The sequence below is a fragment of the Moschus berezovskii genome, chromosome 25 (assembly GCF_049115385.1).
Source record: "Moschus berezovskii isolate FMDL1 chromosome 25, NW_MosBer_1.0, whole genome shotgun sequence".
NCBI classification, from domain to species: Eukaryota; Metazoa; Chordata; class Mammalia; order Artiodactyla; family Moschidae; genus Moschus; species Moschus berezovskii.
This window is the reverse complement of record NC_142484.1, coordinates 48,606,688-48,625,451: the sequence shown is the minus strand read 5'-3', so window position 1 is coordinate 48,625,451 and position 18,764 is coordinate 48,606,688. Positions and strand designations below refer to the sequence as shown.

The window sequence follows — 18,764 nt, the reverse complement described above, 5'->3', positions numbered from 1 at the left end:
GAGGAGAGACTGGAGAGGCCCTGTTGGGAAGGTGACAATTCCACACTCACAAGGGGTGTCCTCAGACGAAAAGGTGGCCGTTAGTTCACATTTTGCATATAGTTTTTATTACCTACTAGATCAGTAATAATAGTAACAGTAGCTACCTGTTAATGATCATAATAACGGCTTCTACCACTTAGCTCTGCAGCATAGGTGGGTGGAGGGGCCGAGCAAGGCACTTCACTACACTGCAAGGTCTCAATGCTCACAACAGCTCTGGGAAGTAGGTTTTACTATTCTCAGTGTATAGACGAGGTAACCGCTCAGAGAGATTAGCTTTCCCAAGAGCTCCCAGCTTTTAAGTGGAAGATCTAAATCCTAAGTCTGTTCGACTAAAAGCCGCGAGTAGCTGGGCGGTGGGCCCTGTGCCGCTCCGTGCTGGTCTGAGGTCGGTGAATCTTATTTATTTATGCAACGCTGAGCACGTGTCTGCGTGTGTAATTCACAAACGAAAAATCAAATCCAGGTCCGGGATTCTGTTCCTTGGAAGTTTAGAAGTCTGCGTGGTGGAGAGCTGCCAAAGTCTGTCCTCATTCATTCGCTCCTTGGATCCCGTAAGAAGTGTTTGTGGCGCACTTGGGTATTCCGGGCGGGGCGCTAAGCTAGGAGAGGGGACGGCGAGCCGGCTGCTCCCCAGCCTGACTTGACTTTCTCCGGGGCAAGGGTTAGGGTTCAGGAAAGCAGAAACGGTACGGAGCCGGCTGGGGCGCGACCCCAAACGGCGGCGGGGCGCGGGGGGCCGCGAGCGGCGGCTGGCCTGGCGGGCGCCCGGAGGCGGGCTCCCCGAGGCGGGCCCGCGGCCTCCGGCGGGGCGTCTCGGAGCAGCGGCGGTGGAGAGCGGGGCGAGGGGCCGCGGCGCGCGGGCGGGCGGCCGCGCCGGGCGGGCGCGTTAGGGTTAGGGCGGGAGGATTCGGCTTCCCGGCGGCAGAGGGCGCCTGGCGCTGCCGGCCGGGGCCGCGCGCCCGGGCGCCGGGAGGCGAGGCGGGGAGCGCGAGCGGCGGCCACCGCCACGTCTTCCCGGCAGCGGCGGCGGCGGCGCGGGCGGAGGTGAGCGGCGGCGCTGGGCCGGGCGGGGGGCGGCGGCCCCGCGGTTCCCGCCGCGCCGGCCCCGCGTGGAGCCGGGCGGCCGCCGAGGCCCGGGCCCCGAGCGCGTCCCGCGCGCAACTCGTGCCGGCCGCGGACGGGGGCCGCGGGGCCGCGCGTCTCCGAGCGGGGCCGGGGTCCCCGCGCTGCGGGCCGGGGCCGCGCCCGGGAAAGTTGGGGCGGACGCGAGCCCCGCGGGCCGGGCGGGAAGTGCGGGCGCGCGGCGGCCCCAGGGGACTGGGGCACGGGGGGCGCCGGAGGCGGCGGGCGCGGGTGCTCGGCGCGCGGAGAGGAAGGGGCGCGCTCGGGGTCCCCGGCTGGAGCCCGCAGGTGCCCGGCGGGGCCCGCGCTGAGCAGGGGGAAGGCAGGCCCGCGGGGGGCGCCGGGGGGCCGGGGGCGGAGTGGAGCGGCGGTGGGCTGGCCCCCTCCCCTCTGCCGGGGCGGACGCCGGGGGCGGGGGGCGGCCTCAGGGTTGGGGACGCCTCTGGGCGCCCGGAGACCCGGTGGGGAGTTCCTGGAACTGCTGGAGGAGGCGGCCGAGCCGCGCTTCCTCTATCGCCTGGGCCAAGTACCTCCCCTCCCCGTCTGCCAGACTCGCCTCCCCGACTGCGGCGCTGCTGTCTGGGAAGTTGAGAAGGGACCCCTGAGTGGATGGGATATTTAGGGGTCCCGTGAGCAGTAGGATTGGGCTGCATGCAGTCATAACCTTTGCCAGGAGAAAACGCAGCTCTGACCCCCTCTGACCCTCACGCACCCACCCCCATTCCCCTCTCCAGCAGCAGCCACGTCGGTATTCCTTGGGTTCGGCTAGGGATCCGCAAAGCCTAGCAGCCCCTCTGTTCGCAGAGTCGTGGTCATCCTGAAGGGGCATAAGACATGGCCTTTGGTTCTCGGGCTGAGGCTGGTTATTTCAGAAACAAGTGGTTCTGCAGATGCTTTATTGGAATAATCTGTGTGGTGCCCCTTGACCGTGGAGATGACTCATGTTAGCTTTTTTTTTCCTTCAAATAAACTTTGTATTCAAGACACAAGGGGCCAGGTCATTTGCAACAGTGGTAGAGCTGGAGATCCACACTGTAGCCCGTGAGACCTTGTCCTAGGCCTAGATGTATTAGCAAGGATTATGGCCTCCAATAATGCCGTCACCAACTTGATGCACGTGAGTTTGAGTAAGCTCCGGGAATTGGTGATGGACAGGGAAGCCTGGCATGCTGCAGTCCATGGGGTCGCAAAGAGTCGTACATGACTGAGCGACTGAACTGATGGCCTCCAATGCATCACTTCCCCTCTTTGGAACTCAGTTTCTTTATCTGCAAAATTTGGTATACAGAATGAGCTAGACAGTCTTAGGTGGCAGGAGTTGGTGTTTGAGGGAACCTGACATCTGTTTCCTTGTGAACCTTGATCAGCCACACAAAGTCACCTCAGCCTATTATAAAGAAATTAGGGTGGACTTAACATAGCCCAGAAGCAAGAGAGGCTGCATAAGGTAAAACAAACCCCAAAACTAATAATAATTGGTACTGGATTTGCAGTCAGGATACTGTTCTTATGCAGACAATTAGTGTCTTTCCTGTTCAGCTATCATTATCATAAAGTTGTTAACGGTGCTTTAAAAAGTTATGTATGTCTCATCTGTGGACCTGAATTTTTTCTTTTGTTTGAACCTTCAAGCCTGGAGTGGATGCACAGTGGGTCCACTTGGAGCAGCCTTACTTGAACAATACCCCCAGGATCTCTCCTTGCCGTGGGTGAGTGCCCAGTCATGCCTGACTCTGTGACCCCATGGACTGTAGCCCACCAGCTTCCTCTGTCCATAGGGTTCTTTGACAAGAATACTGGAGTGGATTGCCATATCCTCCTCCAGGGGATCTTCCCGACCCAGGGATTGAACCTGGGTCTCATGCACTGCAGGCTGATGCTTTGCCGCTGAGCTGCCTGAAAGCCCGTCTTGTTGCCATGGGACCATAGGTTTCCTTCTGTCTGACTGATGCTGCTGTCTTTGTACCACCACACTTCTGTCATCTTTTCCGTTCTGACTTGAGAAGTGGGGAGCTGATTCCTGCTGCATGTGGCATTTCTGAACCTCCCAGGTTTTAAGTGAGTGAAATTAATAGGCAAATAGTGCATTAGATACAGCACATTAAAAATAGCTCAAGGTAATAATGTGTCTGCTCCACCACTATTCCCTAGACCCTCTGGACAACCTCTTAGTAGAAGTTCAGAGGCACTTCCTGCCCATCTTGTTTTGGATGCTGAGAAGTTGAAATGCCATGGCTGGGTCAAACGGCAGGTTCACGATCTAGCCATGGTGCTGGTGGGCGGGGAGGGTTCTGTGTGTGTGTGTGTGTGTTATAACTGAATGCTCCTGTCTTTCTGTTCTCTTCCATTAGTAGCTTTCAAATCCATACTGGGTTAGACCACATCATTTTCAGTAATCCTTCTGTCAGTTTCTTGTATAAGTTTTTACTTTAACTGAGAGCTATTAAATTAATAAAAATCCTGGTGCTAATAATAGTTGTCATTTGAGCACCTACCATGTATCAGGCAGGACAAGATACGGTGGCTCAGCAGTAAAGAATCTGCCTGTGATGCAGGAGATGCAGCAGGGGTCGTGGGTTCGATCCCTGGTGGGGAAGATCCCCTGGAGGAGGGAATGGCACCCACTCCAGTGTTCCTGCCTGGATAATCCATGGACAGGGGGGCCTGTCAGGCTACCGTCCATGGGGTCACGAAGAGTCGGACATGACAGCATGTATGCATGTGATGTTTTATGATAGTGAAAGAGTAATTCTTTTTCTTTTGACTTTTTATTTTGTTTTGGGATGCAGTGATTAACAGCGTTGGGTAGTTGTCAGGGGAACAGCAGAGGCGCTCAGCCATGTGTATGCATGTACCCCTTCTCCCCCAAGCTCCTCTCTGATGGAAAAGTAATTCTTAACTGTTTCTTACAGGATTGAGATATTAAATAAGATCTTATATGTGAAAAGCAATGTGTAAACTGTAAAGTGCCCTCCAACCCAGGGCAGGTTCTACCCTAAGCACCCGAGGACTCTGGAAGCGTGTGAGTCCATGACTCAGGAGCCCAGTGTCTGGTGGGCCTGGTGTACGTGCTGAGCCCGTTGCCTGATCCCTCTGAGCCTGATTTCCGCGTGTGTAAAATTAGGATGATACTATCTGCCTTGCACTAAATGAGATGCACTTGTCAGCTGCCGCAGGTACTCAGTGATGGTCAGCGTTCACCCCTTTTTCTCCCCTTGCCCGTGGGCACTTGGAATAATGGGACTGATTAAGTCTTCCAGTAGGAATTGTCCTCCAGGGAAAAAGGCTTTAAAGTACATTTTTGTACTTATAAATAATTCTTTTAGCTTTTGGCTTCCCACTGCACCCTCCGCGCATTACAGTGAATATTCGGGGTCTTAGCATCATCTGAAAGGAGGGCATTACTGGGACTGGCTCAGCCTTGTGAATCAACTATACTTCAAGTGAGAATTAAAAGAAAGGCGAGGCTTGAAGCAAGCTAGAAGCCAGAAGGAACAGGTCTTTGGTAGGGGCTAATTGGAAGGACTGATGCTAAAGCTGAAACTCCAATACTTTGGCCACCTCATGTGACGAGTTGACTCACTGGAAAAGAGTCTGATCCTGGGAGGGATTGGGGGCGGGAGGAGACGGGGATGACAGAGAATGAGATGGCTGGATGGCATCACCGACTCGATGGACATGAGTTTGAGTGAACTCCGGGAATTGGTGATGGACAGGGAGGCCTGGCGTGCTGTGATTCATGGGGTCGTGGAGAGTCAGACACGACTGAGCAACTGAACTGAACTGAAAGATGGATGTGGCTAGTTACCTTTTGTCTGTTTTTCTGCAAAAGGGGAAAGAGAATGAATTGGGGACTTTGGCTGGAAGGAGGCATTGGTAGAGCTGTAGTATATGGTGGGAGGGGAGGGAAGCTATGGGCTTCGAAGGGGAGGGAAGAGGTGATTTGATGGTAAAATCTGGACAGTTTGTCATGGGGGAATTCTCTGTTAGATGAGGATCTGGCTAAATGTGGGACCAATTTCCATCAAGTCCTAAAGGAATCTGTTGTGGCACTTTGAAGTTTTTGTGCTCCAGGCAGATTTTGACTGGTGGTGGTATCATCATAAATGAGTTTCCATAGTAAGTTGTATGCGGGAAATGAAATTAAATTCCAAGAGGGTGTTTGTTGTGACTGATGCCAGAATTTCTCTGAGAATTTTATTAAGATTCAGTCAGTTTATAAAAGTACTTCTTAGTTCTCTGAAGATATTAATTAAGAAACAATTAAGAAAAAAAACCCAGAAATGTCTCCTTTGTGTGCTTTTGAAATGTAATCTTCCTAAATCCTTGGAAAAATGAAGTCTAAGAAAAAGTCGCAAAGCTGTATATTTTAAAAGCAGTTCCTCTGGAGTGATTTTTTTTTCTCTTCCTGTCTCTTCCCTCCTCTCACATTATTTTGATAATGAGTTCATTTTGGTGTCTTTCACATCTTGGGAGCCTAATTTTTATGTTTATGACCCTTCATCTTTAGATCTTGAATGTGCCTTTTTTCTGAGCTTGCCCGTGTTCATTCATTGTGAGAAAGTAGCACAGTGAGGTCGTGAAGAGCGGAGACTCTGGGGCCAGGCTGGGGACAGGGAGAGTCGTGGTCCAAGCCGGGGTGTCCTCTGCTGGATTCACAGAGGCTCCGGAGGTCAGTCGTGTTATCCCCCTGCCCAGATGAGGAGACGGCTCAGAAGTGCCTGCGTCCCCAGAGCTGGGGCGGGATGTTCGCCCTCGTGGCAGCCCTGATGTCTGTGAGTCCAGAGCCTGGGAGGCGGGGGTCAGGCCGCCCCACCGGCGCTGGACTCCATCCCAGAGATGGGGCTGGGTCAGGGCCGTGTGGAGTCCGCAAGGGGCAGCAGAGGATTGAGGCCGTCAGGGTAACTGGCCCGAGGAAGCCTGAGAGTTGGACTCACGGCGTTGAGGCTGGCAGGTGGTGGGGCACGGTGGGCGCTGGCCGTGGACGGTGTTCCGTCCTTCGACCTAGGCTTTAGAGAGGAGGGACCATCCGCTCTCTCCACTGCCCCTCACGGCCAGTCTCGTGCCGCAGGCGGGGTGTTGATGCCATGTGCAGACTGAGAGCCCCTCTAGAAACCACCGCGGCCTCCTGTGGCCTCTCAAGCAGGAGGAAGGTGCTGGGATAGCCCCAAGCCCTCCCTGTCTTCACCTGCCCACCTGGCCTCTGTTGCCACCTTTCCTGGAGCAGCTCGGGATGGAATTCAGGTTCTCAGACCCCAGTCCCTGAGGGACATGCCGGCTTGCATGTTCACACTTCAGGTGAAAGGATTGCAGGGGAAAAGCCCCGGGGAGGCCACCTCCGGGGGTGGGTCCCGCACCCTTCTGCTCCTGGGGGACCCAGCAGACTGTGCTGGCTGTGGGCCTTGCCTCTGACGGGTCCCCTGGGGCCAACCCGCCTCTGGACACCACCTATCCGGGGCTGGTTGGTGGGTGGCGGTGGTGGGCGAGTTCTTGGGGTGGCCGGCCCTGCTGGGAGGTGAGCCCACCTGCTGAGGGCTGCAGAGCGTTGGGAAGCCGGGCTGTGCTGGGGGAAGCGGCGCCAAAGCCCAGGGCACGCGTGTCCTCATCGTGTGGGGCCTGCTGCCATGTCAGGAGTGCGCTGGTCCCGGGCCGTTCCCCTGCCAGTGCCAGCGTCCGTGCAAACTTGCCCAGGCTTCCTGTTTTCCTTGCGTAAACACTCAGACTCTTCAGGTAGCTCCTGCTGAGCTCCGGCCCATTGGCCAGGTCCTGGCTTTTCTTGGGCCACGTCCTCACTGCGAGGGGGCTAAGGGCCTCGCTGGGCCTGCCTGCTCCCGGCTTCTCCAGGCAAGGCCTCACCCCGGTAAGTCACACGCAGGACTCCAGTGCCCCGCTGTGCGGGGGGCACCCCTTTCCCCCAAGATGGGGCTTCTGTTCCTTGTCCTGAGGGTGGTCCCCTAGCCGTGGGCTGTTCCAGTGCCGGCTGTGTTTGGTGCACTCACGGGGTACCCGTTCTAATGGGAGGGAAGCACCTGACCTGGGGTGTCAGCTGTCAGCCTGCCTCCTGAACATTGTGTCCTAAGCAAAGCCCCTCTCTTTTTCTTTTTGCTCTGTGTTTAGCTGTGTACTTGTGTGTTTGTTTTAGTTATTCTTAGGAAGCAAACAAGGTCTTTATCAAATCTTTAAACTTACAGACATGTTACTGTGGGCAAGCAGAAAGAGTAACTGTCTTTACCCGGGATATCACTGATTGATCTCTCCTTGTTCCACATTGTTCTTGTTCTGTTGGCAGAACCCTCTGATGTGTGTACCAGTTCAGTTTTAGTGTTGAATGTGAAGGGAGGCTTGACTGGTTGTTCGGAGGGAGTTGAATGTGTGGATGCTGGGCTGCCAGCCTGGCTGTCCTTGGAGCCTCAGGAGCCTGGCAGGAAAGTGGCTCAGACCGTAAAGAATCCACCTGCAGTGCAGAAGACCTGGGTTTGATCCCTGGGTTGGGAAGGTCCCCTGGGAAAGGAATGGCAACCACTGCAGTGTTCTGGCCTGGCGAATCCCATGGACAGGAGCCTGGGGGGCCACAGAGTGTGACACGACTTAACGACTGATGCGTTCCCTGCTTTCCCTTTCTCTCCAGCTTCACTTGGGAGCGGCTCTGCTCACTTTCTTCCTATCCCGTGGGGTGAGAGGGAGGCGAGTCTCGGAACAGTGACTCCTGGAGCCCAGCGGCTTTGGAGGGGGGCAGCTGCAGCTCCCACAGCGCTGCCGTCCGCCTTGCCCTTCCTCCCTGTTGACCCTGATCCTGCCTGTCTCTGTGGCTTAGAGATTGCATTTGAACTTCATTATTCATTCTTGCTAAGACCTTGGAGTGTGGCCCCAAACTTGTTCAAAATTGCTGTGGCGGCCAGCACACAAACGAACCCTGTTTGGTGGTGGTGGTGGTATTTTTCAATCAGTTTGTTGCCTTTTTTCTAAGCGATACATGAATTTGTGGCACTCTTGCCCCTCACCCTCCCAAACAGGTAGTCAAGTCCGCAGCAGCAGATACAGAGTTCTGCTTCCCCTGGGACCCCCTCTCTCAAGGGGTCCCTCCCTGCTGACTCCTCCGCCGTGACCGATTGGAACTTCCATCAGCCTGTCCAGACCCAGAAACATACAGCTTTGTTTCTTCTGTAGGCATAAATTGGATTGCATCATATATATTGTGTCACTATTTTATCTTTTCATGTAATGGATCTTACAGATCTTTTCATGCATTCTTCTCTCTTTTACTTTGTCTGCAAAATATTTTGTAGTATAGGTGCGTCATAATTTGTGAGTCAGTCCCCCACTGACAGACATAATCTAACTTGTTAGTTTTGCTGTTGTATGTTCATACGTGCATACTGTTATGCACACGTGTGTATTTCTCTAGGAGTGGAATCAGCATGCCACAGGTTCTACAGGTTTGAACTGTTAGAGCGAATCCCCACGCTGCACTCTTGAGGGCTGGGCTGGTTTAAAGTACCAGTAGATAATGAGGCTGCCCCTTCCCTGTGGGCTGCCATTCTGCTAGATGATAGAAATGGATAGTGTTTAGTAGGCATTTCACCATCGCTGGTGTGGCTCTGAGGCTCACTTGGATTTCGGATCTTACTTGGTGAGGCATCATAGCCCTGGAGGATGGGGACACTGAGCCCCCAGGACCACAGCTCTGCTCAGGGTGCCCTGCAGATGGGTGGGGACGTGGCAGTGGAAGCAAGTGCTCCTGGTTTTACGTTCTTTCCGCTTTTCCCAGAGGCTGGGCACTGTAATGGATCATTTTAATTCTGGCATGACCTGCCAGAGTCTTTCTGCGAGCCTGTCCCCAAGGAGGCAAGTGCTTGTAAGCAGCGCATTGATAGCAGTTCTGTTCTGCATAGCCGAGGCAGAGGTGCCAGGCCCGAGAGCTGAGCTAGGGGAGCGCACGCCAGAAAGTCAGATGCTCTGGCTTTGGGACAGCCTCTGTTCTGGGTGTGAAGCAGCACCCCTCGGCGGGGCTGTCCCTGCAGCAGGCGGTGCCCCTCCACCCGCTCCCGGCTCGCTTGGGAAGATCGTGATGGGGGTCCCTGAGCGGCCTGGGCAGGCAGAGGGCACGTCCCGAGGCCTCACCTGGCCTTTCCCTGTGGGCTGAGCCACACAGTGGGCTTTGGGAGGCTCTGACTTGATGACAGAGTCCTGCACCTGCTGGTCAGAGAAGGCCAGGAGGCAAGAGTGATGGAGGCGCGGCTGGGGTGGGAGGAGGCTCCCCTTCCAGGTCTCACTCTGTTGTTCGTGGCTGTGTGATGTAAGTAAAGTTGTCTTTTCTCCTGGCCTCGGTTTCCTCATCTGTAAACCAGGAATAATATCAGCACCCACCCCACAGGGCTGTTGTGGAGATTCAGAGAGTCATGTTTGTAAAGATTGGCACACGCTAGCACGCGCTCAGCAGCAGTAAGCAGCTACTCCTTCCGTTTGTGTTCTCCTTTCCTTAATGGTGGTTTAATCACTAGGTCTCGTGTCTGACTTTGCAACCCCATGGACTGTAGCCCACCAGGCTTCTCTGTCTGTGGGAATTCTCCAGGCCAGATTACTGGAGTGGGTTGCCATTCCCTTCTCCAGGGGATCTTCCAGACCCAGGGGTCAAACTCAGGTCTCCCGCATTGCAGGCGGATTCTTTGCCAGCTGAGCCACCAGTGAAGCCCAAGAATACTGGAGTGGGTTGCCATTTCCTTCTCCAGGGGATCTTCCCCACCCAGAGGTTGAACCCAGGTCTCCTGCATTGTAGGTGGATTCTTTATGTCTGAGCCTCCTGGGAAGCCCCTTTCCTTAGTGTTTCTAAATGCACAAATTAGTGTGCCTTTGGTAAATGTAGCAGGGCACATCGTCTGGTAATGTCGAGGAGGATACAGGCATACCCGGGTCAGGCGGGGCTGTGGGAACGCCGCAGGGTGGAGGGTTCAGGGCTCTCTTCCTGCACCAGCCCTGCCGTGGGGTGTCAGAGCAGAGGCCCCCTTGCTTAGGCTGACTGGTTCCTGCGGATCCTCTTACAGCCTCTCCGCTTTGTTTCCAAGGCTGAGCCCAGCCGTGAGAGGGGTGCAGCTGTGAGCCTGGTGGCTTGGTGTGGAGGTGGGACGGGGCTCCGGGCTTGAAGCTTGGGGCTCTTTACTTGTTCTCCATGCCGGGTAAATGGGCCACGTGCTGCCTCTTCTAGCTACAGGAAAATAGAACCACGCAGTGTTGGGGGTGCCCTGCAGAGTCTGCCGTCTGCTGCTCCGGGCCCCTGTGAGCTGAGGTCGCTGCAGGGAGGGCCGGGAAGTGCAGCCCACGGGTGGGGGGCTCTCGCTTCACCGCCTGCCTGGTTGTGCTTCCAACAGCGCCGGCCCTGGGGTGCTGTTGCCGCGGGTCTCCTGCCCTGACCACGTGTGTGTGCAGTGCACGCAGGTGCGATGGCACGCTCTTCTGAAGTCCCTGCTGTGTTTTCTGATGGTACCCCCAAACCAGAGAGGCCTGCCGGCCGAGTGTGGGCAGGGCTGTGCCCAGGGTTCCAGAGGACCCTGGCCGCCTGGGTCCAGGGGGCAGAAGGGAACCTTGGTCCTGGGAGCAGAGCGTGTTGGGGGAGCCCCATGTGTGCAGGCCCGGGAGGAACAGAGCTGCCCACCCGGCGGGAACACAGGCGGGGCGTGCAGACCATGGGGCTTACAGAGCTCTGGGTACCGTGAGGCCAGGCACTTGTGTGTCTGCCATGGTGTGACTGTGGGGCGTGCAAGCATTGAGTGCCCTGCGGCGCAAGCCGGACTTCAGAGCAGCGCTCGGAGAGTGCCAGAGGTGCCGCCGTGTATCAGCTGCTGGACACGCGCGTGCTCACCGAGGGCTCGGGTGGCAGTGGCTTGCTCGGCGCCCAGAGGAGCTCAAGGTTGCTTCTCAAAGGAATGAATGAGGTCTCGGTTCAGTTCCGGTTCTGGCTCTTCTGTCTCTGAGTGGAGCTGGGACACCGGCCCCTCAGTTGTGCCCTCTGTAGGGTGGGCGCAGCACCCCACCTCCCTTCTAGGCTTATCTTCATTCACTCAGAATCTGTCCAGCAAATACATTTTTTCAGGTGGATGCTATTCCATGAGTTGGGCATTTTACATCGAGCAAAGACATCAAAATCCTTTTCTCTTGGGGCTTATTTTCTCGTAAGGGGCAACAGACCATAAATAACTGGTCACAATTCATGGTACACGTCCCAGTTTCCTAGTGTGCTGCAACAAAGGACCACAAACCAGATGGCTTAAACACCAGGACCTTGTTCTCTCGCTGTCCTGGCGCTCCGGGGGCAGACCTATCCCTTGCTCCCCCCTTTCCTGGGGACGCCTGCGCCCTCTGCTCCCTGCCTCCGTCACTGCATGGCATCTTCCCTGTGTCTGTGGCCCCTCTTTCTTTGTGGGCCCCCTCCTCCATGTGACCTCGCCCCAACCGTGTACATCTGCAGGCCCTCTCTGCAGAAGGGGTCACGTGGTTCCAGGTGGCTGTGGGTTTGTGGGGACACCGGTGGACCCAGAATAGTGTGTGAGGTGGGGACAGTCACTGAAACGCCAGGGGCGCGCCTGGGGCAGGGGGTGGTGAGGCGCTGAAAGCGGGTCCAGGCAGGCCTTGCTGAGCAGTCAGTGTCTGAGGGGAGTTGTAGTGTGGCGGGGACGCGGTCCGGCCTGGGGCAGCTGCCACAGAGGCCTCAAGGTGGACGCGTGTGCCTGCTGGGCTGGTGTGGGGGCGCGGAGGTGGAAGTCGTGTGTGTGTGTGCATGTGCGTGTGTGCGCGTGGGTGCATGCATGTGTGTGCGTGCATGCACGCGTGTGCATGTGTGTATGCGTGTGTGTGCGTGTGTACGTGTGTGTGTTTGGGGTGGGGGCCTTTTGCCCCGGTGGGATAGGAGCCAGTGTGGAGTCCGCAAGCACAGTGAGAGCATCACCGGCAGGTGGGCAGCCGGTTGAGGCTTTTCCGGGTTTAGATGCGGCTGCAGCGGCGTGTTCAGGCCCCTGGGTGTTGCGTGGCAGTTGTCTCTCTCTGCTCTGTTGACCCTCGACCCGCAGCCCTCTCCTGTGTGTCCTGCCTCCTCACAGCTTCTGTGCACCACCCGCTCCCCACGCGGAAATAACAGGCAAGAAGAGAGAGCACACGAGGCCGGGGCGCGTCTTGCTGCCGGCCAGGCGCGGGAGGTGCTACCCGGGACGGTGCCCGCGCCCTGGCAGGCGTAGAAACTGCCGACTGAGGCCCGAGCGCCCAGGGCACTCAGCGCCCGCATCCTTCCGTGGATCCCGTCACCGTGAGCAGAGTGGAGTCAGCGCCTCGGGCGCCTCCCGTGGCCTGCAGAGCACAGGGCCAGGAGGGGCGGCACAGGGGCCGGGTGCGCGGGCGGCGTCTGACCCAGGCCCTCCCTGCCCCCAGCTCCTCGCCGGTGCGCAGAGCTGGGCCCTGTCGTTCCTATTTGCTGTGAAAACACTCGGGCCCACGTCCGAGCCCCGTCATCGATGGAAGGAAGGCGCCCCGGGCACGGCTGGCCTGGCCTGGGCTGGTTTGGCCCGCGTGGCCCCCGGGGACTCATAAATGCGGATTTCTCGGCGTCGGAGCTCCTTATCTGGCTCCCGTTTGATTTCCTCTCTGCCTCTCCAGAGGAAAGGGCCTGGCACGGCTGCGATCCGGGCCTGGGAGGAGTGGGCCGCGGGTGGCCCTGCTTTGCGCCGTCTTCCAGGCCTCCCTCTGCGACGCTGGTGCAGGAGCAGCCGGTCCAGGAGGTGACCTGGGGCCGCTGGAGCTGCCAGCCCTCCAGGGAGCGCAGCTTTAGGAGATAATTAGGTGTAAGCAGAGATGGAAATAGAACTCCCCAGCGCCCGGAGCAGCTGCTCCTCTGTCGGATTTCAGGAACTGCCTTGGGGGTGCCGCTTGCTCCCTGCCCCCGCTTCCCAACAGAACACTCACCTGTCCAAAACGAAAGTGGGGGAAGGTCGTGCCTCGCTGGGGACAGAACCTTCACGTGTGTTTTGTGGGATCGTGGTTCCTTCTCTGGAGTTGGACCTGGCGCTGCTTCCCCAGCCCAGCAGAAGAGCTTCCTTCTTTGCCGGGCGCTCCAGGAAGTTTTGGCTCGTGTGGCGTCCCCAGGAGTCGGTGGAGTCTGGCCTCGTTTCCGCATTAAAGGCAGAGAGGCCTTGCCCACGGACGGGAGCCAGGCAGAGCCCCAGGGTCCGGGTAAAACAGGCTCCTTGTCCTGTGCCCAGGAGCCACTGTCTCTGTGCTGACATGCTCCCAGTGTGTGCCTGCCCGGTTGTGTCCGGCTCTTTGTGACCCCATGGACTGTAGCCCGCCAAGCTCCTCTGTCCATGGGATTCTCCAGGCACGACTACTGGAGCGGGTTGCCATTTCCTTCTCTAGGGGATCTTCTCGATCCAGGGATCGAACCTGCGTCTTCTGTGTCTCCTGCATTGGCAGGAGGATTCTTTAATGCTGAGCCACTGGGGATGTGCCCCAGGCACTTAGTAAATAAGGACTTGTAGGTACATACTGGATATCGGCCTTGATGGTTTCTTTTTGTTTTTTATTGTGTGTGTTTTTTTTAAACTGGGGATCTGTGAGCTACCTCAGGACCCTGAGAGCTCAGCCTTCTGGCCGAAGTCAGGACTGGTCTCATCCCTACAGCCTTGGGGCCATCACTTGTCTCCTGGGCCTGGGTGACCTCCTCCTTACCAGGGGCTGGATGGGACGGCTGTCATGCGTGTCTCCTTCTTGTGCCCCCGCAGCTTGGCACAGGCCCCGGAGTGATTTGCCTGCAGTGGCTCCCCTGTCACTGCAGGAGCTCCTGAGGGTGGGGACCTGGCACGCAGAGCTCCCATGGGCTCCCCCCGTGGCCCTTGTCCTGCTTGGCCAGACCCCGGGGTCTTGCTTTCTGGGGGAGCGTCGATGGGGAGGGAGGAACAGGCGGCTGGGGTTTGATGGACACCTCCCTCCTGGGTTTGGGGGCAGGTGTCCCCAGCTGTTCAGCGTGAGCTCTGTGTTCCTGCCTCGAGTTTCACGCAACTTGTGATATTTGCCCTGAACAAAGTCCCTTTATTTCTGGATGTTGTACAGAGAGTTGTTTCTGCAGTTTTGCAGAAAAGAATGGATCATGACGACAAAGTTGACTATATATTATATTCCAAATTTACGAACTATCGATTCTTTGGAAAAATACCATAAAAATTTTTATTTCAGTGGTTGCCTCTGGATTTTAGTATTAAAGGAGATTCTTTTTATCTTTTTGTTTTTCAGCATTTTCCATGTTGAGCACGTATTGCCTAGATAATAAAAGCTATTAATATTAAAATTACTATAAATAATAAATAGCTATTTATTACGCTTTAGTATGTGCTACACACATAGGAATTGCCATTAAACTCTTATTTAATCCTTGTTATGAACCTGTGAGGTTCTCTAACAATATAAACGCTAGCCCATTTTATTTTATTATGGTGAAATATACAGAACTTACCTTTTAAACCATTTTTAAGTTCTGTGGCATGAAATATATTCACCGTGAGATCCTTTTTTTTAAACTCCTTATTTTAGAAATGAGGAAGCTGAGATTTAGAGAAACAAAGATGCTTAAGGTCACAGAGAGTAAGGAGTCCCGGAAACAGGATGTAGAGCCAGGGTGCTGGTACTCGGAGGGCTAGGATCTCCGGTTTGTGGCTGCTGGGGTCTGTGATTACCTACCCTGCCCCGCGATCACCATTTGATTGCAGGAAGCAGTGTGTGTGTGTCTCTTCTTTGAAAGCTCTGGAGTTGGGTTTAGTATGTTTACCGGGAGGTGGGTGGTCACCTGGCTTGGGCACGAGCTGACGTAGGTGACACCACGGTTGATGATTGCTCTGCACCTGTTTGTAAAGCAAGTGGAAGTGTGTGTGTGTGTGTGTGTGTGTGTGTGTGTGTAGCCTGTGTGTTAGAGTTCTGTCTCCAGAAGGTGCTCAGCCGTAGGGGCCAGTGGGAAGACCAGTGGGCTAGAGCTCAGATACCTGGCTTCCCCAGGCCTGGGCGCACTGTGCGGGTGATTTTAGAGAAAAGGCATTGAACTTGGAGTTAGAAGGTCTGAGCAGTAGACCTGATTTTTACCATGGGGTAGACATGCTGTGGCCTCAATTTCCTCATTTCTAAGCAGGCGATGAAAGTGCTTCTTCTGCTTGCCTCGTGATTGCAGATGATTAAATGTCATGATGGGGTCAAAGTGCTGAACAAACTAAAGGCCTACCAAGTAAATTTCTGGGATGGGTATTTGAGAGCTCAGTCTGGGAGAGGAGTCTAGGCTGCTGATGCTGGAGACCTGGGGAGGGTGGATTTGGATGTGAAGACTAGCAGCTTTGCTTTGACTTGTTCTCTTTGGTTTTGGCCGTCAGCTTGCTTCCTCCACCATTGCTTAGTTGGTGAAAGACAGTGTTCCATTGTCTGCCTCGTACTGTATGTTGGAATGCTCTTGGATTTTACTGGCTTTGACTCTGCCAAGGCCCTTGTGTTCACTTCCCTGTCGCCTGCCCCAAGGGTCACACCGCCCTGGTGAAAAGAATTATGATAGAGGAGGACTGTTTTGTAGCTACCTGGTGGTTGAAATTATGTAGCAGCTTTCCCTGGTCTTCTGTGCCTTTCTCATCTTTATAGCCAGCAAAGTCTGTCTCTTTCTATCCCCAATCTTGAGGAGCCAAGCGTGGGAGTGGGTGGGACCTGGAAGACTTGCTGGGGAGGCAGTGGTGGTGAATGCAGTGCTTGCTTCTTGCCGCACCAAGACGCTGTGAAATATCATGATAAAGAAGACAAGGTCTCAAGGAGCCCACTGTGTCCTGGAGAAGGTATAGAAACTCCAGAAACAAGTGTGAGGGTGAGGGATAGGTAGCTTGAAAATGGACTGTCAAGAGAGGTAGTAGCCTTTTGTCTAAATGAATGAAAATACATCATGGGAGCTGGTCAGAGGGATGCATTGTCGTCATGACTTTGAGACTCTTTGCTTTTTAACAACAGTTTGAATCAGCTGTTTCTAAGCTCAGTTTTCGGAGAAGGCAATGGCAAGCCACTCCAGTACTATTGCCTAGAAAATCCCATGGATGGAGGAGCCTGGTAGGCTGCAGTCCGTGGGGTCGCTAAGGGTCGGACACGACTGAGCGACTTCACTTTCACTTTTCACTTTCACACATTGGAGAAGGAAATGGCAACCCACCCCAGTGTTCTTGCCTGGAGAATCCCAGGGACGGAGGAGCCTGGTGGGCTTCCGTCTATGGGGTCACACAGAGTCGGACACGACTGAAGTGACTTAGCAGCAGCAGCAAGCTAAGGTTTCTGTCTGGCCCCTCCCAAGGTAATTTCTCAAGCCATTACTGTTTCAGTGCTCGTTTTGAATGACAGGAAAGCTGGGGTGCTGTGCAGGGCCCTGCGGAAGTCAGCGGACCCGTCCGCCCCCTTGGGTCTGGCGTTGGGAATGGTACTGGAAGACTAAGTAGGTCACAGAGATCTATTTTGAACTGAGTGTGGCCGGGCTGCCTGGACGTTTAATTTCCGGATCAAATATTGTTGGGCTTGTTTGCCCAGGAGGTTGGCAGTGAGCACTCTCTGGTGGGTCGTGTGGTATATTTATAAAGTGTGAAGAGTCTGGAGGTAGGACCTGCCAGCCACTTCTCCCTCTGGTAGGGGCGCCGGTGGTGGAGAGGTTTCAGAATGCTTCCAGAAGGTGGGGGAGTAGTTTTCCCCACCTCACGGCCTTGCTTTTTCTGAAAATGGTCAGTCCTCGTCAACTTTCTGAAATGTTTTTCTTTTAAAGAATGAGATCTAGTTATTACCCAGGGCTGGGTGGCTTCTGCTTATGTTAGTAAGAGCGGCTGGTTGCTGATCAAGTCTTTTAGGTGTGTTGTTTCATTTACTCCTCACAGCAACTTTGGAAATGGGGAATTACTGTCCCTGTTTTGTAAGGCAAGAATCAGGTGATGCCACCAGACCTGGTGTGTAAGTAGCAGTGCCAGAGATTTGCACCCAGGTCTTTCTGTTTTAATTTCGTTACAACCTTTACTTTTGTGTTGGAGCATAGCTGGTTAGCAGTGCTGTGATTGTTTCAGGTGGACTGCAGCCCAGCCAGAGTTCTGCATGTATCAGTTCTCCCCCAGGCTCCCTCCCGTTCCCACTGCCACGTAACATTGAGCAGAGGAACCCAGGTCCGTCTGCCCAGTCTGGCCTCTTGCTTCACTCCGCACGCTCTTGGGAGCCCATCTGGGAGCGGGGAGTCGGGTAGTGGCTCCTGGGCCTGTTCGGAGGCAGGAGAGACCTCCCCCTGGAGAGGAACAGGTGTGGGCACAGGGTCGCCGGCCTCCTGACTCAGAGGTTCTGTGAGCAAATGGAGCCATGTTTCAGGCCAGCTCTCTGATCTGATGGACCACAGAATCGTTGGAATTTTGCTCTTTGTTGGCGTTTTCTCCCCTTTCCCTCTTTTTTCTCTAGGTGTTCTTGCCTAAGGCCTTGGGTGAGTACAGTGGGGCGGTGAGGTCCGTGAAGAGACGCAGGTGGTGATGGAGTCATCTCCACCCGCTCCTCGGGACGCAGGGCCTGTCCGCCTGGACATCCCTCAGTCCTTGGGACTCTGCTTCCCCTGCATTTTTGGGAGTAAACACAAGCTTTAGGACATGTGCTTCCCCGTCTCTCTCTGCAGTTCTTCCTTTGAGCCTCTTGCAGAGCCCCGGCAGTCAGCCTGCTTCTCCTGGTGTCCGCGTCGCGGGCAGGTCGCACTTCTGGGCGCTTTGCACAGGCTTGCCTCGCAGTGAGCCACCGTCGCCCACAGCTCACAGACCGGTTCTTTTTCTTTTCTTTTTTTACACATTTTATTTGTTTATTTACTGACTGCACTCGGCCTCTGTTGCTGCGTTTGGCCTTCCTCGAGCTGCAGAGCTCTGGGGCTGCTCTCCAGGTGCAGCAGCCGTGGCTTCTCTTCTCTGGTTGCAGAGCACAGGCTCAGTAGTTGAGGCAAACGGCTTAGTTGCTCTGCAGCATGAAGAATCTTCCCAGACCGGGGATCGAACCCGTGTCCCCTGTATTGGCAGGCGGATTCTTAACCACTGGATCACCAGGGACGTCCCCGGATGGGTTCTCAAGGGACGTCACAAACCTGAGACTTTAGGTAGCATACTGCATAGGCTCCTCTGATGTTTCAGACAAAATATCAGCGGGGGTATTAACTGAAATTCAGTCGTCTTCTGAGAGTGAACGTGTGCCCCCTTCACGTGCTGCCCCTGCTGGCAAGGAAGCCGTGCGGCCGCTTCTGGGCCCATCTGAGGGTCCCTCCCAGTCACCTCCCGGCTTTTTACTCAACCTCTGCATCTGTGTTCCCTAAGCCGGGCATCATCATAATATCTGAAGGAGCTGAGTAGATGTAAACGAGACAGCATACATGAAATCGCCCGGAACTCAGTGAACAGGTTACTACTTTTTGTCTTTATTTTGAGCCAGCATGACTTGGAGAGATCACAGACCTTTAACTCGGGTGCGGAGGCCTGAGGTGCTCCCACTGCCCTGAGAGCGTTAGTGACTGACCTCCCGGTATACTCCCTCCTCCAAAGCGAGAGAGAGAGAAC

The 18,764-nt window shown here is 55.2% G+C and overlaps 1 pseudogene across 1 annotated transcript in view; it reads left to right on the top strand.

The window, feature by feature from the left end:
* LOC129549093 (uncharacterized) overlaps positions 1 to 18,764 on the top strand; it is an 86,752-nt pseudogene that overhangs the window by 10,581 nt on the left and 57,407 nt on the right. The window contains exons 3-5 of the transcript XR_008684447.2: positions 509 to 596; positions 712 to 1,089; positions 2,800 to 2,876. The product of XR_008684447.2 is annotated as an uncharacterized LOC129549093 (transcript). The remainder of the gene's footprint in view (positions 1 to 508; positions 597 to 711; positions 1,090 to 2,799; positions 2,877 to 18,764) is intronic.